Genomic DNA, 16615 nt, shown 5'->3' on the forward strand with positions numbered 1-16615 from the left:
AGATTGTGAAATCAGAAGGGAAATTTCAGGGAAATTTAGAGGGACTCTTGAAAAGGGAAGGCATAGAAGAATATGGACCTAATGCAAGTGAATACAATGGGTAAAAAGGTTGGCATGGAAATAGTAGGCCAAAGGACCTGTCTATGTGCTGTACATCTCAATGACTATGATCTTATGTAAATGAGTTTATGCAAATCCCTATTTAAATTCAGTGCAGGCAAATGGGTGCAGTTCAGGGTGAAGGGTGAAAGAATTTGCAGTACAGTTTTCTACCCATTGAGGGAAGTGTGCATTGCTGCTAGAGCAGGAAATTGCGACACTACAGTTTTAGGAGCTTCAGAGTAAGTTTAAAAAGCAACCATTTGAACAGCAGGATGGCTGTGTCATATGGTGTAGAAAGAATTTGCATTTTTGGGACAAGAAGGGTCTGTTCAAGTCAAGGAGTTGAATTAATAAACTTTAGACCAGCCTACTTACACCTGTATCCCTTTTGCAATATACCTGCCCAGCCTTCTGTCTGACAAACCTTCGCAGCACTTAGTACTTCAATGGGCCCTAGTACTGAAAAGCTCCAGCAATGGAGGCCTTCCTAACAATCTGTATATATCCAGCTCAGCTTTCAGTTGCATTTACAAGAACACTGATCTCCCTTTGAGAGTTTCTTGTATATTTAATATTTCAGCAATATTTGTGTAATCTTCTAAATACCTTATTTGATAAAATATTGTTTATGTAATACATTACGAGTTACTTTTAAAAGTACATGCATGGTATATGTCATTATGTCCCGACTTCATTAGTGCCGCCTTGATTAAAACGGCTAGCACGAGAGGGCATAGTTTTAAGGTGCTTGGAAGTAGGTACAGAGGAGATGTCAGGGGTAGGTTTTTTATGCAGAGAGTGGTGAGTGCGTGGAATGAGCTGTCAGCAGAGGTGGTGGAGGCAGAAATGATAGGGTCTTTTAAGAGACTCTTGGATGGGTACATGGAGCTTAGAAAAATTGAGGGCTATGGGCAAGCCTAGGTTAGTTCTAAGGTAAGGACATTTTCGGCACAGCTTTGTGGGCTGAAGGGCCTGTATTGTGCTGTAGGTTTTCTATGTTTCTAAAGTAAAAACGAAATTAGATATGTTTGTCCCGATATTTCCTTGTTTTTCTTTCAGTTAGTTTTACATTTTAGAGTTACAAAACTTAACAGTGGTGACAAGTAAGATACAAACAAATCTGAGATGACTACCTATCAGTTAAACTGCAGCGAGACATCCAAGTTTTTTAAAAGCGCAACACGAAACAATTGAATAGCAAAGGTTCAGCATTCGCATCTTTGTGAAAGGACAGAGACCATCAATTTTTTTAAAAGGCATAAAACAGATAAATTCTGGCGTCCACAAACAGTGAGTACCAAGTGATAACAATCATAAATGGGAAAAAAAAGCAGAAATGACTGCCTACAATGGAAAGATAGACACAGTTGATTGCACAAAAAATAATTGGATATTGTATACTTAGTGAATTGAGCAGTATTTTAAAGCAATTGAATAGCCAGTTTGGGTAGAGGAGCATACAGTTTGCTTTGGAGTTTGACTGCTTCAACCAAACCAGCCGAAAAGAGCTTTACTGGTATCGTGAAAGTAATGCAGGGATATTTAGAACAAAATGTCAGAATGATTTAGGTTTCATAAGTGGAATCAAAAGGAAAAAGGAGTCCATTTCAGCATATGTGGCTGAATTGAAGAAGGTATCTGAGCATTTTCAGTTCAGTGATGGGCTTAATGATGCAATGAGAGATTGTTTATTTTGATTAATCTTACAAGGAAAAAAGGAAAGGTATGTCGTATCTGGAGTTTCTCTGATTAGCAGACGATTTCCTTCCACACACATTCAGAAACATTTCCTAACTGAAGCATAACTCACATTGAAAAAAGCTGTTGAAATCACGGCATCAATGGAAACAGCAGCCAGAGATGCAGTTGAGTTGCAGTCAGGAATGAAAGTGGGCATGAACAAAATTGCAACGTCTAAATAGAAACCTGCCTGGCCGAACAAATTGTGTTATTGTCCTGGCAGGGGCTCATATACACCAGACCAATGCAGGTTTAAGGACAAAACGTGCAGAAAATGCAACTAAATAGGACTCATACAAAGAGCATGCCAGGCAGTCAAAAATAAATGGACTGCACCAGGATGAGAAAAAGTTTAAAAAGTCAAGTTGCAGTTTCAAAAAGAGGACTAATCTGCATGCTGTTGATGAAAAATCTGATAGTGATGAGAGTGATGCAGGACTCTGTAGCCCTAAAATTTATAGTGTGAAAATTAACAACAGACAAGCAATATGGCTAACACCAAACATGAATGGCAAATTGGATATGGGCTCCACTGTTTCAGTCAATCCACAAAATGAGTTTGAATGACATTTCAAAGATACTGAACTAAAGCCTGGATCCAACTAAGAACTTGTATTGCAGAGAAGATAACTCCTGTGGGAATGAAATTTAATAGTGAAATACAACCACCAACAAGACACATTGGGCATTTATGTGGTAAAAGCAGGAGGTCCAGCGTTGTGGTGTTGTGATTGGCTGAGACAACGACAACTTGATGGGAGATCCATCCACCATTTGCATGCCACATCCCCTGCAACAGAGTCAACTGAAAGAAAATTGAGAAAGTGACAGGATGATGCCACAGCAGTGTTCAAGGATGACATTGGAAAACTCAAACTTATCAAGGGTAAAATAGTGTTAAATGAAAATGCTTTTCATTTAAGTTTTACAAAGTCATCTGGTTCCTTGTAACGTCCATGATAAAGTAATCAGTGAGCTAGATCGCATGAAGGCTAAAGGAATTCTTTTCCAGGTTAAATGGAGCCCATGGGCAATACCAGTGGTCCCAGTAGCCCAGTAGAATGGATCTGTCAGTATCTGTGGTGATTTAAGGTCGCCATCAACTCAGTACTGCAAGTGGATCTACACCCTCCCCCCAGGATAGAGGAATTCTTTGCAAACCTTTCTGGAAGAAAATAACTACAGATGGAGTTGAAAGAAAAGTAAGGTTTTTCTTACTATAAACCATAAGACCATAAGCTATAGAAGCAGAATTAGGCCATTCAGCCCATCGATTATGCTCCGCCATTTCAGTATAGCTGCTCCAATTTGCCTCTCAGCCCCAATCTCCTGCCTTCCTCCCATATCCCTTCATGCCCTAACCGATTAAGAATTTATCAACATCTTCCATAAATATACATAAAGGCTTGGCATCCCACAGCTGCCTGGGGCTACAAATTTCACAGATTCACCACTCCCTAGCTGAAGAAATTCCTCCTCATCTCCATTCTAAAAGAACACTCCTCTATTTTGAGGCTGTGTTCTCTTGTCGTAGACACTCCCACCATATGAAATATCTTCTTCACATCCACTCTATCGAGGCCTTTCACCATTTGATAGGTTTCAATTAGGTCACCCCTCATTCTTCTAAATTCCAGTGAATACAGGCCCAGAGTCATCAAACACTCTTCATATGACAAGCCTTTCAATCCTGGAATCCTTTTCGTGAACCTTCTTTGAACCCTCTCCAGTTTCAGCACATCCTTTCTAAGATGAGGAGCCTGTAACTAGAGTCCTTAATGAGAATGGCTTGGACCCAAATGCTGAAATATCCAAGGCTAGGTTCGAGACACAGCTTCAAACTAGATTGAGAATCTGAGCACAAAGCAAACAAGAGACAAAATCACGAGCTTACTATTGAGCACCAAACCTCAGTTCAGGTGCTCCTTAAATGCTCAATCCTTGGCACCCAAAATATGACCTGCCAATTAGTGGGACTGTTTTGAATCTTCAAAGGGGCTGTACCCAGCTATCCACACTCCGAGAAGTTAGAACATCTAAACCTCGGAAGCTGGTGGGATGGGTGCGTGTTGTAACAGGGCCCAAAACTGTTCACAATACTCTAAGTGAGGCCTCACCAGTGCTTTATAAAGTCTCAACATTACATCCTTGTGTTCTTGTCCTCTTGAAACGAATGCTAACATCACATTTGCCTTCCTCACCATAGACTCAACCTGCAAATTAACCTTTAGGGAATTCAGCACAAGGACACCCAAGTCCCTTTGCATTTCAGTTTTTCTATTTTCTCTCTATATTGAAAATACTCAACCCATTCGTTTCTTTGACCAAAGTGCCTGACCATACACTTCTCGACACTGTAATCCATCTGCCATTTCTTTACCAATTCTCCTAATCTGTCTAAGTCCTTCTGTAGCCTCCCTGTTTCCTCAGAACTACCTGCTCCTTCACCTATTTTTGTATAATCTACAAACTTTGCAACAAAGCCACCAATTCCATCATCCAAATCATTAACATATAACATAAGAAGAATTGGCTCCAACACTGACCTCTGTGGAACACCACTTGTCACCAGCAGCCAACCAGAAAAGGCTCCCTTTCTTCCCACCAATAAGCCACTGCTTTAGCCACGCTAGAATCTTTCCTGTAATACTATGGATTCATAGCTTGTTAAGCAGCCTCATGTGTGGCACCTTGTCAAAGGCCTTCTGAAAGTCCAAGTACACAACATCAACTGATTCTCCTTTGTCTATCCTCTTTGTTATTTCTTCAAAAGAATTCCAACAGATTTGTAAAGCAAGATTTTCCTTGACGAAACCATGCTGACTACAGCCTATTTTATCATGTGCCTCCAAGTACCCTGAAACCACATCCTTAACAATTGACTCCAACATCTTTCCAACCACTGAGGTCAGGCTATCTGGCCTATAATTTCCTCTCTTCTGTCTCTCTCCCTTCTTGAAAAGTGCAGTGATATTTGTAATTTTCCAGTCTTCCAGAACTATTCCAGAATCTAATGATTCTTGAAAGATCATTATTAATGCCTCCACAATCTCTTCAGCCATCTCTTTCTGAGCCCTGGGGTGTATACCATCTGGTCCAGGTGATTTATTTACCTTCAGGCCTTTCAGTTTCCCAAGAACCTTCTCTCTCATAATGGTAACTTCACACATTTCATGGCCCCTGACGGTTGGAACTTCCACCATACTGCTAGTGTCTTCCACAGTGAAATCTAATGCAAAATACTTACTCAGTTCATCTGCATTTCCTTGTCCCCCATTACCACCTCTCCAGTGTCATTTTACAGCAGTCTGATATCCACTCTCACCTCTCTTTTACACTTTATGTATCTGAAGAAACTTATGGTATCCTCTTTAATATTATCGGCTAGCTTATTTTGGTATTCCAGCTTTACCTTAATGACTTTTTAGTTGCCTTCTATTGGTATTTAAAAGCTTCCCAATCCCAAACTTCCCACTATATTTTGCTCTATTATATGCCCTCTCGTTGGCTTTGATGTTGGCTTTGACTTCTCTTGTTAGCCATGGTTGTGTCATCTTGTCTTTAGAATACTTCTTCCTCTTTGGGATGCATATATATGCTGTACCTTCTGAATTGTTTCCAGAAATTCCAGCTGCTGCTGCTCTGCTGTCATCCCTGTCAGGGTTCTTTTCTAATCAATTCCGACCAGCCTCTCTCTCATGGCTCCATGATTCCCTTTACTTCACTGTAATACTGATACATCTGACTATAGCTTCTCCTTCTCAAATTTCAGGATGAATTTGATCATATTATGATTACTTCCCCCTAAAGGTTAGAACATAGAACATAGAATAGTACAGCACAGTACAGGCCCTTCAGCCCACAATGTTGTGCTGACCCTCAAACCCTGCCTCCCATATAAGCCCCCACCTTAGATTCCTCCATATACCTGTCTAGTAGTCTCTTAAACTTCACTAGTGTATCTGCCTCCACCACTGACTCAGGCAGTGCATTCCACGCACCAACCACTCACTGAGTAAAAAACCTTCCTCTAATATCCCCCTTCAACTTCTCACCCCTTACCTTAAAGCCATGTCCTCTTGTATTGAGCAGTGGTGCCCTGGGGAAGAGGCGCTGGCTATCCACTCTATCTATTCCTCTTATTATCTTCTACACCTCTATCATGTCTCCTCTCATCCTCCTTCTCTCCAAAGAGTAAAGCCCTAGCTCCCTTAATCTCTGATCATAATGCATACTTTCTAAACCAGGCAGCATCCTGGTAAATCTCCTCTGTACCCTTTCCAATGCTTCCACATCCTTCCTATAGTGAGGTGACCAGAACTGGACACAATACTCCAAGTGCGGCCTAACCAGAGTTTTATAGAGCTGCATCATTACATCGCGACTCTTAAACTCTATCCCTCATCTTATGAAAGCTAACACCCCATAAGCTTTCTTAACTACCCTATCCATCTGTGAGGCAACTTTCAGGGATCTGTGGACATGTACCCCGAGATCCCTCTGCTCCTCCACACTGCCAAGTATCCTGCCACTTACTTTGTACTCTGCCTTGGAGTTTGTCCTTCCAAAGTGTACCACCTCACACTTTTCCGGGTTGAACTCCATCTGCCACTTCTCAGCCTACTTCTGCATCCCATCAATGTCTCTCTGCAATCTTTGACAATCCTCTACACTATCTACAACACCATCAACCTTTGTGTCGTCTGCAAACTTGCCAACCCACCCTTCTACCCCCACATCCAGGTCGTTAATAAAAATCACGAAAAGTAGAGGTCCCAGAACAGATTCTTGTGGGACACCACTAGTCACAATCCTCTAATCTGAATGTACTCCCTCCACCACCACCCTCTGCCTTCTGCAGGCAAGCCAATTCTGAATCCACCTGGCCAAACTTCCCTGGATTCCATGCCTTCTAACTTTCTGAATAAGCCTACCGTGTGGAACCTTGTCAAATGCCTTACTAAAATCCATATAGATCACATCCACTGCACTACCCTCATCTATATGCCTGGTCACCTCATCAAAGAACTCTATCAGGGTTGTTAGACACGATCTGCCCTTCACAAAGCCATGCTGATTGTCCCTGATCAGACCATGATTCTCTAAATGCCTATAGATCCTATCTCTAAGAATCTTTTCCAACAGCTTTCCCACCACAGACGTAAGGCTCACTGGACTATAATTACCCAGACTATCCCTACTACCTTTTTTGAACAAGGGAACAATATTCACCTCCCTCCAATCCTCTGGTACCATTCCCGTGGACAACGAGGACATAAAGATCCTAGCCAGAGGCTCAGCAATCTCTTCTCTCGCCTCATGGAGCAGCCTGGGGAATATTCCGTCAGGCACCGGGGACTTATCTGTCATAATGTATCTTAACAACTCCAACACCTCCTGTCCCTTAATATCAACATGCTCCAGAACATCAACCTCACTCATATTGTCCTCACCATCATCAAGTTCCCTCTCATTGGTGAATACCGAAGAGAAGTATTCATTGAGGACCTCGCTCACTTCCACAGCCTCCAGGCACATCTTCCTACCTTTATCTCTAATTGGTCCTACCTTCACTCCTGTCATCCTTTTTTTCTTCACATAATTGAAGAATGCCTTGGGGTTTTCCTTTACCCTACTCGCCAAGGCCTTCTCATGCCCCCTTCTTGCTCTTCTCAGCTCCTTCTTAAGCTCCTTTCTTGCTTCCCTATATTCCTCAATAGACCCATCTGATCCTTACTTCCTGAACCTCATGTATGCTGCCTTCTTCCACCTGACTAGATTTTCCACCTCACTTGTCACCCATGGTTCCTTCACCCTACCATTCTTTATCTTCCTCACCGGGACAAATTTATCCCTTACATCCCGCAAGAGATTTCTAAACATCGACCACATGTCCATAGTACATTTCCCTACAAAAACATCATCCCAATTCACACCCGCAAGTTCTAGCCTTATAGCCTCATAATTTGCCTTTCCCCAATTAAAAATTTTCCTGTCCTCTTTGATTATATCCTTTTCCATGATAATTATAAAGGCCAGGGAGCGGTGGTCACTGTCTCCCAGATGCTCACCCACTGAGAGATCTGTGACCTGACCCGGTTCATTACCTAGTATTAGATCTAGTATGGCATTCCCCCTGGTCGGCCTGTCCACATACTGTGACAGGAATCCATCCTGGACACACTTAACAAATTCTGCCCCATCTAAACCCTTGGGACTAATCAGGTGCCAATCAATATTAGGGAAGTTAAAGTCACCCATGATAACAACCCTGTTATTTTTGCACCTTTCCAAAATCTGCCTCCCAATCTGCTCCTCTGTATCTCTGCTGCTACCAGGGGGCCTATAGAATACCCCCAGTAGAGTAACTGCTTCCTTCCTGTTCCTGACTTCCACCCATATTGACTCAAAAGAGGATCCTGCTACATTACCCACCCTTTCTGTAGCTGTAATTGTATCCCTGACCAGTAATGCCACCCCTCCTCCCCTTTTTCCACCCTCTCTATCCCTTCTAAAGCACTGAAATCCAGGAATATTGAGAATCCATTCCTGCCCTGGTGCCAGCCAAGTCTCTGTAATGGCCACTACATCATAATTCCAGTTCTTGCAGTTCCTAAGCTCTATCCACAACGATTCAACACCATACGACCCAATGTTACCACTTTCTTTTTTTTGTAATTTACGTTTTATTGAAGTTCATCATCAAACAAACATTTCCATAAGATAATAGCATATAATCATATTTGTCACAAATCTCCACGTAATGCTTATCTGAGGTATACACTTACAGAAAGGAGAGGTAAGAAAGAACAATTGAAAGAAGAAAACTATGTACAAAGTAGGGAGTGATCTTTTTTTAACAACATATTCATGGACTTGTGAGTATAAAATCAGGCCTATCATGGGTTATGTAGTTAAACCATTTTTCCACTTTCTGATAATTTAATTTCATGTTTTACCAAAAGAGCCATGCCAACCCTTCTGCCTTCCTGCCTATCCTTTCAATATAATTTGTATCATTGGACATTAAGCTCCCAAGAATAATTTTCTTTCAGACATGATTCAATAATGATTACAATATCATACTTGCCAATCTTTAACTCTGCCAGAAGTTCATTTACCTTATTCTGTATACTGCACGCATTCAAATATAACACCTTAAGCCCTGTATTCATCTTTTCTGATTTTGTCTGCCTTTTATGTTGCAACTCATCTTGTTGGCTGTTATTTTGCCCTATCATCAGACTCTCCTTGCTAGGAGTCTCACTAAACTTTGCCTCTGTTTGTAAACTGACTACCTCATCTTCAGCACCTTCACTCCAGTTCCCATCTCCCTGACAAATTAGTTTAAACTCTCCCGAACAACCGTAGCCAACCTGCCCCATAAAGATATTTGACCCCCTCGGGTTCAGGTGTAACCCTTCCCTTTTGTACTGGTCATCCCTTCCCCAGAAGAGATCCCAATGATCCATAAATCTGTACCACTGTCCCCCACACCGGTTCTTCAGCCACATATTCATCTGCCAAATCATCCTACTCTTGCCCTCACTGGAGCGTGTCATAGGCAGCAGTCCAGAGATTACTATCCTGGAGGGCCTGTTTCTTGGCTTTCTACCTAGCTCCCTAAAATCAGGACTGCCTCAGCTTGTCTGACAATCTACCTCATCCAAGCCTGATAAGCCAAAACCAATGTAAAGACTGGTAAACTCCAAAAGAATGGCTGCTTGACCTGCACTTGAATTATTCTTATTGGCCCTTTCTAATGAATCCCTCTTGTTGATTGGTCACTCCTCAAATCAGAAAAACGGCCGTGAAACTTAGCCACCCTAATAAACACTCACAATGGGTTTTCTCTCCATAACAGGCTTATTTTTGGAGTAACATCTGCACCTGCACTCTGGGAGAAAGTTATGGGCCAGGTGCTGTAGGCTGTCCAGGTACTCAGTGTTACCGGTAAGGATGACAAGGAACATCTCCAAAATCTCAAGATAGTGTTACAAATATTCGAGGCTCGGAGCACGACATGACAAGGGTGACTTCTTTAAACCAAGCATCACTTACTGTGATCACACCATTGATGCACAAGGTTTACATAAGTGTGCTGAGAAAATTCATGCAGTGGTGGGTGCCCCAAGGCCAAAGGATGTGTCACATTTGCAGTTCTTTTTAGGATTTGTCAATTACTGTCTCAGGCTCCTGTCAAACTTAGCTAATGTGCTTCACTTCCTGAACTCATTACTGCAATCAGGAAGAAATGGCAATAGACAGAGTGCTCTATTTTGAGTACTGTTGGTGGAAGGGCCGACCTGGAGGAAGCAACGGCAGCCATAGCTCTGGCACTGAGTCTGGTCCTGTGGCTCAGAAGGGTAGGGAACTGAAGAGGATGTCAGCAGTAATAGAGGCCTCTATAGTCAGGGGGACAGACAGGTAATTCTGTGGATACAAAGAAGAAACATGGATGGTAGTTTGCCTCCCAGGTGCCAGGGTCCAAGATGTTTCTGAACGCGTCCACACTATCCTGAAAAGGGAGGGTGAGCAGCCAGAAGTCATGGTACATATGGGTAGCACCAACATGGGTAGAAAAATGGAGGAGGTCCTAAAAGCAGAATACAGGCAATTAAGAAGGAAGCTGAGAAACAGGACCTCAAGTGTAGAAATCTCAGGATTGCTGCCTGTGCCATGCGATAGTGAGGATAGGAATAGAATGAGGAGGCAGATAAATGTGTGGGTGAAGAATTGGAGCAGCGGGCAAGGATTCGGATTTCTGGGTAATTGGGACCTCTTCTGAGGCAGTTATACCCTGTACAAAAGGGATAGATTGCACTTGAATCCAAGGGGGACCGATATTCCTGTGGGCAAGTTTACCAGAGCTGTTGGGAGTGGTTTAAACTAATATGGCAGGGGATTGGAACCAGTGTTGATAGAGCTGAGGATGAGCCAGCAGGTTTACAAGCAGATGATGGGTGTAACATGAATGTAAAGACAGACAAACCAATGATTGGGTACAAATGCAGACAGAGCAAAGAGTTAAATTGTACCACAGCAGCAAAATTAAAAAGGTGAAGAATGCAAGTCTGAACGTGCTATATTCAAATGTGCGTAGCATTCAGAATAAGGTGGATTAACTCATGGTGCAATTAGAGATTGGTCGGTATGTTGTTGTGGGCATCATTGAGTCGTGGCTGAAAGAAGGCCACAGTTGGGAACTAAACATCAAAGGATATACTTTGTATCAAAAGGATGGGTAGGATGGCATAGGCAGTGGTGTGGTCTGTTGGTAAGAGATGGAATTACATCTTGAGAAAGAAGTGACAAAGGATCAGAGAATGTTGAATCTTTGTGGGTGGAGTTAAGAAACTGCAAGGGTGAAAAAACACCATAATGGGAATCATATATAGGCCTCAAAATAGTAGCCAGGACATGGGGTTGAAATTGCAGAACTAGCTGGAAAAGGCATGTAATTAGGGTAATGTCACAATTTTAATGGGGGACTTCAAGGTGCGAGGGGATTGGGAAAATCAGGTTGGTGTCGGATCGCAAGTGAAGGAATTTGTTAAATACCTATGAGATGGCTTTTTAGAGCAGCTTGTCCTTGAGCCTACTCAGGGAGAGGGTGTTGTGTAATAAACCAGATCTTAGTAGAGAGCTTAATGTAGAGGAAACCTTAGGAGATAGTGATCATAATATCATTGAATTCATACTACAATTTGAGAGGGAGAAGCATAAGTCAGAATTATCAGATTCACAATGGAATAACAGAGGCATGAGAGAGGAGCTTGCCTAGGTGGATGGGAGGGGGATACTGGTGGGGATGAAGGCAGAGCAGAAGTGGCTGAAGTTTCTGGAAATAGTTTACAAAGTGCAGGGTAGATATGTCCCACAGAAGAAGTAGTTCTCAAATGGTGGAAATAGGCAACAGTGGCTGACAAGGGAAGTTAAGGACTGCATAAAAGCCAAGGAAAGGGCATATAAGGTAGAAAAAGTGATTGGGAAGCTTTTAAAATCCAACAAAAGGCAACTAAAAAAGCTGAAGGGAAAGATGAAATATGGAGGCAAATTAGCAAATAACATAAAACAGGATACTAAAAGTTTTTTCAGTTATATAAAGAATAAAAGAGATAGTGGACCACAGATAAAAGATGCTGATGGGAGACAAAGAAATGGCAGATGAAGTTAATGAGCACTTTGCATCAGTCTTCACTCACTGTGGAAGATATTAGCAGTGTGCCAGAGGTCCGTGAGTGTCGGGCAACAGGAATGAGTGCCATTGCTATTAAAAAGGAAAATGTGCTACGCAAATTCAAAGGTCTTAATGTGGATAAGTCACCTGGACCTGATGGACTACATCCCAGAGTCCTGAGAGAGGTTGCTGAAGAGATAACAGATGGTCATGGTCTTTCAAGAATCACTTGATTCTGGCATGGTCTCAGAGAACTGGAAAATTACAAATGTCACCCCACTTTTTAAGAAGGGAGGAAGGCAAAAGAAAGGAAATTACAGGCCAGGTAGCCTGACCTCAGTGATTGGGAAAGTGTTGGAGGCTATTATTAAGGTGGGGTTTCAGGGTACTTGGAGATTAATGATAAAATAAGTCAAAGTCATGATAATGCATTTTGGTAAAAGGAACAATAGTGTGGACTATTATCTAAATGGGGAGAAGTTTCAAACATCAGAGGTGCAGAGGGACCTAGGAGTCTTCGTGCAAGAATCCCGGAAGGATAATATACGGGTTGAGTCCGTGGTAAAGGCGGCAAATAAAATGTTGCCATTCATTTCAATGGGAATAGAATATAAAAGCATGGAGATAACTGTGAGGATTTATACAACAACTAGTCAGGCCACACTTGGGGTATTGTCAACAGTTTTGGGCTCCATATCTCAGAAAGGATGTGTTGTCATTGGAGAGCATCCAGAGGAGGTTCACAAGGATGGTTCTGGGAATGAAGTCATTAACATGTGGAGTGCTTGGCAGCTTAGGGCCTGTACTCACTGAAATTCAGAAGAATGTGGGGGAAGCTCATTGAAACCTACCAAATGTTGAAAGGACTAGATAGGGTGGATGTGGAGAGAATGCTTCCTCTGGTGGGGGTGTCTAGAACTAGAGGCCACAACCTCTAAATTGATGGGTGACCTTTTAGAACAGAAGTAAGGAGGAATATTTTTAGCTAGAGAGTAGTGAATCTGTAGAATGCTTTGCCATAGACTGTGGTGGAGGCCAGGTCAGCTCCTCAGGTATATTTAGAGCAGAAGTTGATAGTTTCCTTATTGGTCAAGGTATCAAAGGATATGGCAAGAAGGCAGGTGTATGGGGTTGAGTGGGATCCGGGATCAGCCATGATGAAATGGTGGAGCAGACTCGATGAAGTGAATAGCCTCATTCTGTTCCTATGTCTTACGGCCTAAAGCAGAGAGAAGTGGCTTTCAAGAAGGTAAAGGAAATGGTGACATCAGATACTGTACTCACACATTATGATCCACATTGTCCAGTGATGTCTCGCCTTATGGTGTAGGTGCAGTCATGTCACACATTATGAGTGATGGAAGTGAATGCTCCACATTCCTTTACTGCTGCAGAGAAAAACTATGCACAGATTGACAGAGAGGCCTTCAGTTTGGTATTTGTGTAAACTGTTTCAACCAGTATTTGTATTGGAGCGAGTTTACCCTCATTACCGATCATCAACTACTGGTGTCCATTTTCAGTCCACATAGGGGTGCTCCACTAACAGCAGCAGCATGAATGCAGAGGTGGGCTCTGTTTCTTGGAGGACACAATTACAAAATTGAGTTTTAGGGGATGACTAATCATGGGAATGTTGATGGATTGTCTTGCTTACCCTGAGAAAAGGAAATATCTGAAAAATTTACAAACAAAAACACTGTTTTTGACATATTTTCACCAATGCAAATTCAAAGTCTTCCCTATTATAGCAGAGATATTCCGAAGGGAATGCAGAAAGGGACCCACACTGCCTCAGGTCTATGTGGCCATACTAAATGGTTCGAATGTGCAGCAGAAATCCCAGTTCCCACATTTTTACCATTTTTCAAGGAACTTGCCTTATGTGGGGATTGAGACTTATTGTACCATCCAGGCTGACAGCTAAAGGTTTGGAGGAATTACATGCTGGTCATCTAGACATGGTCAAAATGAAAGTGTTGGCTCGAAGCTATGGTGGCCTGCGATAGAGCAGCGGATGGAGGAGATTGCCATGCACTGTTTGGGATGCCAACTTGTCCAGAAGATGCCAAGAGCATTTGGAAGAAGACAGAAGAAAAGTGTCCAGCGCTGTCGGAACCACTTCTTGCAATACCAGAACCAACTCCTACTAGTGGCACAAAAGAGCCCCCAGACCTGAGATTATTTCACAGTCCACACACATCAAAGTTGCTGGTGAACGCAGCAGGCCAGGCAGCATCTCTAAGAAGAGATACAGTCGGCGTTTCAGGCCGAGACCCTTCGTCAGGACTAACTGAAGGAAGAGCTAGTAAGAGATTTGAAAGTGGGAGGGGAAGGGGGATATCCGAAATGATAGGAGAAGACAGGAGGGGGAGGGATGGAGCCACGAGCTGGACAGGTGATTGGCAAAAGGGATATGAGAGGATCATGGGGCAGGAGGCCTAGGGAGAAAGAAAAGGGGGAGGGGGGAAAACCCAGAGGATGGGCAAGGGGTATAGTGAGAGGGACAGAGGGAGAAAAAGGAGAGAGAGAAAAAGAATGTATGTATATAAATAATAAATAACGGACGGGGTACGAGGGGGAGGTGGGGCATTAGCAGAAGTTTGAGAAGTCAATGTTCATGCCATCAGGTTGGAGGCTACCCAGACGGAATATAAGATGTTGTTCCTCCAACCTGAGTGTGGCTTCATCTTGACAGCAGAGGAGGCCGTGGATATACATATCAGAATGGGAATGGGACGTGGAATTAAAATGAGTGGCCACTGGGAGATCCTGCTTTCTCTGGCGGACAGAGTGTAGGTGTTCAGCGAAACGGTCTCCCAGTCTGCCTCGGGTCTCGCCAATATATAGAAGGCCACATCAGGAACACCAGATGCAGTATATTACCCCAGCCAACTCACAGGTGAACTGTTGCCTCACTTGGGAGGACTGTCTGGGGCCCTGAATGGTAGTGAGGGAGGAAGAGTAGGGGTTTCACAGTCACAAGTTTCTCCTGCCAGGAAGAGTGATCCCAACCACTTGACAGAAAAGACATCCCACAAGAGTAAGAAATCTTCCACAGCAATTAAATCTTTTGGCCCCAATGGGAGTTTATATATAAACATATATATAATTATATACATATACACATAGTACCTATAAAAAGTATTCACCCCCCCCAGAAGTTTTCATATTTTACTGTTTTACAACATTGAATCACAGTGGATTTAAATCATTTTTTTACACTAATCAACAGAAAAAGACTCTTTCATGTCAAAGTTAAATTAGTTCTCTGCAAATTGATTTCAACTAATTCAAATATGAAACACAAAATAGTTGATGGCATAAGTATTCACCCCCTTTAATATGACACACCAAATCATCACTAATGCAGACAATTGGTTTTGGAAGTCACATAATTAGTTAAATGGAGAACTGGTTTTGGAGACGTGTGCAGTCAGGATGTTTTAATTGACTGTAGTAAAATACACCTGTGTCTGGAAAGTCCAACCGCTGGTGAGTCAGTATCCTGGCAAAAATGATACCATAAAGACAAAGGAACACTCCAAGCAACTCCATGAAAAGGTTATTGAAAAGCACAAGTCAGGAGATTCATACAAGAAAAATTTCAAGTCACTGAATATCCCTTTTTGAGTACAGTTAAGTCAATCATCAAGAAATGGAAAGAATATGGCACAGTTGTAAATTTGCCTGGAGCAGGCCAGTCTCAAAAACTGAGTGACCATGCAAGAAGGGAACGAGTGAGGGAGACCATCAAGAAACCTATGACAACTCTGTTGGAGTTACAAGTTTCAGTGGCTGAGATGGGAGAGACTGTGCAGACAACAACTTTGCCTGGGTGCTTCACTAGTCACAGCTTTAAAGGAAGAGTGGAACAGAGAAAGCCATTGTTGAAAAAAAAACTCAGCAAGGGTTTGCCAGCAGGCATGTGGGAGACACTGAAGTCAGCTGGAAGAAGGTTCTATGGTCTAATGAAAGCAAAATTGAGCTTTTTGGCCATCAGACTAAATGCTGTTTAGCGTAAACCAAACACTACACACTATTCCTAGCATGGTGGTGGCTGTATCATGCTGTGGGGATGCTTCACTCCGCAGGCCCTGGAAGGCTTGTTAGAGGATAAATTAATGCAACAAAATACAGGGAAATCCAGGAGGAAAACCTCAATCCAATTGAGAATTTGTGGCTGGACTTGAAAAGGGCTGTTCCCTCACGATCCCGATGCAACCTGACAGAGTTCGAGCAGTTTTGTAAAGAGAAAAAATTAGGAAAAATTGCAGTGTCCAGATATGCAAAGCTGATAGAGACCTATCAACACAGACTCAAAGTCATGACAAATCAGCATGTAGGAGGAAGATTGAATATCTTGTTGAATGGTGCCACACCACCAATTTCTCACTCAATGTTTAACAAAACCAAAGAGGTGATCATTGACAACAAGAGGAAGAATCGAGAGATCTATGAGCCAGCCCTCATCAGGGGATTGGTGGTGGAGAGGGGGAGTAACTTTAAATTCCTCAGCGTTATCATTTCAGAGGATCAATCCTAGGACCAGCATGTGAGTGCCATTACAAAGGTAGCATGGCAGTACCACTA

This window comes from Mobula hypostoma, chromosome 10 (assembly GCF_963921235.1).
Source record: "Mobula hypostoma chromosome 10, sMobHyp1.1, whole genome shotgun sequence".
Taxonomy (NCBI): Eukaryota; Metazoa; Chordata; class Chondrichthyes; order Myliobatiformes; family Myliobatidae; genus Mobula; species Mobula hypostoma.